Raw genomic sequence first — 5914 nt, forward strand, 5'->3', positions numbered from 1 at the left:
GCGAAGTAGTCCTATTAGTCGATGCATCAAACGCATTCAACAACTTAAATAGAGAGGCTACCATACACAACATCAAAATTAAATGCCCAGTATTGGCCAAGTATGTGGAGAACACATACAGAGAACCTGCAAACCTATTTGTCACCAGCAGGGCGGAGAAGAAAGAATCGAAAGTGGAGATCATCAAGTCAGCGGAAGGCACCACTCAGGGAGACCCGGTGGCCATGGCAATGTATGCGCTCGGTCTTATGCACCTGCAGCAGAAGATACAATATGAGGACACCGGGGTCAAACAGGTAGCATACGCAGATGATCTCACGGGCGCAGGAAAATTAGCTGACCTAAAAAAGTGGTGGGATCTGGTGTTGGCACACGGCCCGGGCTTAGGTTACATTCCGAATGCAAAGAAATCTGTCCTCATAGTGAAGCCAGAGTACTTTAACAATGCCAGAATCCTCTTTGAGAACAGTGAAGTGAAGGTAACAAAGGAGGGGGAAAGACATCTCGGTGCAGTGATCGGCTCAGAATCCTTTAAAAAGCAATATGTTGAAAAGAAAGTTAACGAATGGGTGGCGGAAGTTAGGATTCTAGCCAACTTTGCAAAGACCGAACCGCAGGCGGCATATGCCGCATTCATATATGGTGTGAAACATAAGTGGAACTACATATTAAGGACGGTACCGAACATCACCGACCTACTAAGACCCCTTGAAGAAACCATCAGAAACGAGCTAATACCGGCCATCACCAACGGACGGACAATAAACGAAGAGGAAAGAAAACTTATGGAACTTCCACCTAGATTGGGAGGGCTAGGTATCTCCAACCCGCTAAACCTTGCCGACACAGAACACCGAAACTCCATGAAACTCACGTCCTCATTGACAAAAAACATCGTGTCACAAGATCAACGGAAGGAGACTATCATGGAGGAGGTTAGGGAAATTAGAAGAAACATTTCAAAGGGAAGGGAGGAGAGGCAGAAGGAGGAACTTCAAGCACTTCTAGCTCGACTATCGAATTATATAAAAAGAAAGATAACAATGGCGCAGGAAGTTGGGGCGTCTAATTGGCTGACAGCACTACCAATCAGGGCAAAGGGATTCACCCTAAACAAAAGAGAATTCACGGATGCCATTGCCCTGAGGTATGGATGGCCATTAGGAGGGCTGCCTAACAGATGCTCCTGTGGTGTACAATTTACTCCAGACCATGCAATGATATGCAAGCAAGGTGGATTTATTTGCATGCGACACGATGAGGTAAGAGATCTCACTGCCCAAATGCTTCAGGAGGTGTGCAAGGATGTGACTATCGAACCAACATTACTCCCACTAGGAGGGGAGAACTTCAGATACCGCACGTCCAACACATCAGATGAAGCAAGAGTGGATGTCAGCGCAAGAGGTTTCTGGACACGGGGACAATTGGCTTTCTTTGACATGCGAATATTTGATCCGATGGCCCCCTGTTACAGCAACCTAACTATTGAGGCATCCCACTCTCGGAACGAGCATGAGAAGATCAGGATGTACGAGGAGCGCATACAGAATGTAGACCAGGGCTCATTCACTCCTATAACCTTTACGACTTCAGGTGGGATGGGTCCTAGAGCAAAGGCATTCTACGCTCGGCTGGCTGAGGTAATGGCTGAAAAGAAACAACAACCAAAAAGCAGCATTGTTTCACGGATGAGATGTAGACTATCATTCTCACTCCTAAGATCAGCCCTCTTGTGCCTGAGAGGTACCAGGTCCCCACCACCCAAATCAACACATATACAAAACCTGGATTTTGAGCAGACGGTGGTTGACAGTAGGATAAATGAACTTTTGTACTAGGCATTATTAAAAATAAATAAATAAATAAACAAATGAAAGGGTCGTCGACCACAGTCATTGGCGGGAGAGGGGCCAATGAACTGTGTCTGTGGAAGACAGACCCCGCTGCTTCCACCACACAGTTCCAATAGGATGGAGGTCGTAATTATTTGAAAAAAAGTAGTAGTAGTAGTAGTAGTAGTAGTAGTAGTAGTAGTAGTAGTAGTAGTAGTAGTAGTAGTAGTAGTAGTAGTAGTATCCTCATCTGGTGCTGAAAGGATACATTTTACGGAAGTCGGGATGGTTACTCCAAACTCGTAGTAAGTTCCTTTCCTTTATTCAAAGGATTCACTTATTTCACAATACACTGAAATTGACTACATGTCTTTTCTATTTTATACAGTTAATTGTCTATATCACTAGCCTTTTGCACAATACCTGTCATAGTAGTAGTAGAAGTAGTAGTAGTAGTAGTAGTAGTAGTAGTAGTAGTAGTAGTAGTAGTAGTAGTAGTAGTAGTAGTAGTAGTAGTAGTAGTAGTAGTAGCAGCAGCAGCAGCAGCAGTGGTAGTAGTAGTAGTAGTAGTAGTAGTAGTAGTAGTAGTAGTAGTAGTAGTAGTAGTAGTAGTAGTAGTAGTAGTAGTAGTAGTAGTAGTAGTAGTAGTGGCAGCAGCAGCAGCAGCAGCAGTGGTAGTAATAGTAGTAGTAGTAGTAGTAGTAGTAGTAGTAGTAGTAGTAGTAGTAGTAGTAGTAGTAGTAGTAGTAGTAGTAGTAGTAGTAGTAGTAGTAGTAGTAGTAGTAGTAGTAGTAGTAGCAGCAGCAGCAGCAGCAGTGGTAGTAATAGTAGTAGTAGTAGTAGTAGTAGTAGTAGTAGTAGTAGTAGTAGTAGTAGTAGTAGTAGTAGTAGTAGTAGTAGTAGTAGTAGTAGTAGTAGTAGTAGTAGTAGTAGTAGCAGCAGCAGCAGCAGTAGTAGTAGTAGTAGTAGTAGTAGTAGTAGTAGTAGTAGTAGTAGTAGTAGTAGTAGTAGTAGTAGTAGTAGTAGTAGTAGTAATAGTAGTAGTAGTAGTAGTAGTAGTAGTAGTAGTAGTAGTAGTAGTAGTAGTAGTAGTAGTAGTAGTAATAGTAGTAGTAGTAGTAGTAGTAGTAGTAGTAGTAGCAGCAGCAGCAGCAGTAGTAGTAGTAGTAGTAGTAGTAGTAGTAGTAGTAGTAGTAGTAGTAGTAGTAGTAGTAGTAGTAGTAGTAGTAGTAGTAGTAGTAGTAGTAGCAGCAGCAGCAGTAGTAGTAGTAGTAGTAGTACCAGTGCCATTAATACCAGTACCAGTAGTACCAGTAGTCATTGAGTCAGTGGTAGTAGTAACAGTCTTAGTAATGGTAGGCTCTTCAACGAAAACCAGATTAACGAAATGACACGTTTCTGAAATAAAGAGAATGAACATCACCTGTACCCTTAGGCCGAATATGGCACAGAAGAAATCAAGTCATAGGGATGGTAAAGAAAATATGAAAGGATGGTCGAACGAAGGGATAGTAGAAGCTCAAAGTGATCAGTATTCATTTTTGAAAGAAGAAAAATCCTTAGTTAAAAAAGAATAATGTCAGACTCTGGTTCGTAGGGATATTACTAAAGCCCCAGAAATATTGTCTACATAAAACATGCGGTCAATACCTCAAGACAGAGAAACGACGATGACAGTTGAAGGTCTGACGAAGAAGAGGAAGGAGACACAGTCGTCGACACAGTCGTCGTCGACGTCAAACTCAATGATTTGTGAAGTTCCTGAGACCCGTAATGAACGGGGAGAACGCCGTGGGGCGGTTGGTACAATGAAGACGCTATTAATTACGAGCACCTTTCCTACATCTAACGATGTCTTGAAAATTCTGCTAAGAATAGGAATTTTTCAAGGATATTGCAAAAAGGGAGAGAGGGAGAGGGGGGGACGTTGAAGGAGGGAGAGAGGGAGAGGAGGGGACAGTGAGGGAGGGAAAGAGGGAGAAAGGGGGAAAAGGAATTGGGGAAGAGAAAGAGCAAGAGAAAGGAAGGGAAGAATGAGGAAAGCAAAGGAGGAAGGAAAGGAAAGGGGAGAGAATTGGGGAGGAAAAGAAGGAAGTGTAGGATATGAAGGAAATAAGAGAGAGTAAGAGAATGAGGAAGGAAGGGAGGGAAAGAGGAGGAAGAGAGGAAGGGAGGCTGGGAGGAAGGGAGGCAGTGGAAGTACTTATGCTAAGAGGAGCCTCGTTCTAGCCGTCACCTTTGATGAACGTGTTCGGACAGCTAGGCCATCTGGCAGTTACTGATGGGCATTTGGGATCAAAACCAAACCTTTGTCGCTGAGAAGCGAGATCAAATCACAACGCACAACATCGACTCTAAATGCAGACGAAGGAAAAAAATACAGAAGGTGTATGAAAAGGAAAGAAAAGAATAAGAGCGAAGATCAGAGACAATGGGGAAAAAGGAGACTTCAATGCTCTAATGCCCTTGGCTTGATCTTTCGACATTAACATCTTATGAGGCACTTTATCAAAGGCTTTCTGGAAGTTTAGATAAAGTACGTGGATCGATCTGTTCCTGTGACATTCTTGAAACATGACATAGAAAAAATCTATCAAGTTAGTTAGGCATGATCTGTAACGTCGAAAATCATATTGCAAGTCTAGTAACAGGTTGTTTCCCTCAAGAAACTCGACTTTTCTATCCACGATGACACCTTCCAGTGTCTTCCCTACTATGGAAGTAGTGCTGATAGGTTGGTAATCCCCCCAGATTCACGCGATCCCCTGTCTTAGAGAGAGGAGTCATGTTGGCTCCCGTCAGTCTCTAGGCACCTCTGTCCGCAGAGACTCATTGAATATATATCTCTATTAGTTGGGGAACCACCTGTTACCAAACCTCTCGCAGTAACTTTGGTAGGAAGCCATCCGGACCGGGAGACTTGTTTGCGCTAAGTCGGTCTAGTTTGGTTAAGACTTCGATGTTCGTACACTGAATATCCTCCATGAAATCTCCCTTGTGTACTAGAACTGGTTCAGGGATTGACCCCCCTCTACTTCTTCAGTGAATACTGAAGAGACGTGCACGTTGAGACTATCAGCCATTTCAGGGTCTTTGTCTTCAAGCATTCCACCACAGTCACATAAAGGACCTATTTTGTTTCTAACTGGTTTTCTATTGTTAACGTATCTAAAGAACTCCTTAGGGGTAACATTGCTAGATACGGTCACCCTCTGTTCTTCACCACGTTTTGCTGTTTGTATCATTCTTGTAACCCACCCGCCTAAGTGTATGAGTTCTTGATGGGCAAAACCGCTTCAGTTTGCCTTAAAGCGGCGATAAGAAGCTTCCCTATCTATAATCGCTCTTCCTATCTCTCGCGTAAACAATTTAGGTTGCCAAAGTTTATATTTGACTACTTTATTTAGTACAAACTGTGCCTGTTGTGACATAAAGGGATTACGGAATGAGTCCCAAGGCTCATGAACGTTGACATTTACATCAATTGCCAATGAACCAACTCCTCCTCCCAGTCCAGAGCGATCAGCTCTTTTCAGATTAGAAATAGTGCGTCTGCCCTTTTTTTTTTTCAAATTCGCCGATAAAATCGCCCCCACTTGCGTGGATCCAAGATTCTGTACTAGCTACTATGTCAAACATTTCTGTTGCTACAAATGCTTTGAGCTAGCCTTTGGTTTCTAATAGACCTTGTATTAAATAGTAAGACATCGAGGGAGGGATCCAAGATTCTATAACAGCTACTATGTCAAACATTTCTGTTGCTACAAATGCTTTCAGCTCTAGCCTTTGGTTTCTAATGAACCTTGTATTAAATAGTAAGATATCGATAGAGGGATCCAAGATTCTATAATAGCTACTATGTCAAACATTTCTGTTGCTAGAAATGCTTTGAGCATTTTGGTTTCTAATGGACCTTGTATTAAGTAGTAAGACATCGAGGGAGGGACCCAAGATTCTATAATAGCTACTATGTCAAACATTTCTGCTGCTAGAAATGCTTTGAGCTTTAACTTTTGGTTTCTAATGGACCTTGTATTAAATAGTAAGACATCGAGAGAGGGACCCAAGATTCTATAACA

This window comes from Oratosquilla oratoria, chromosome 2 (genome assembly GCF_046742065.1).
Source record: "Oratosquilla oratoria isolate Oo_2021 chromosome 2, ASM4674206v1, whole genome shotgun sequence".
NCBI classification, from domain to species: Eukaryota; Metazoa; Arthropoda; class Malacostraca; order Stomatopoda; family Squillidae; genus Oratosquilla; species Oratosquilla oratoria.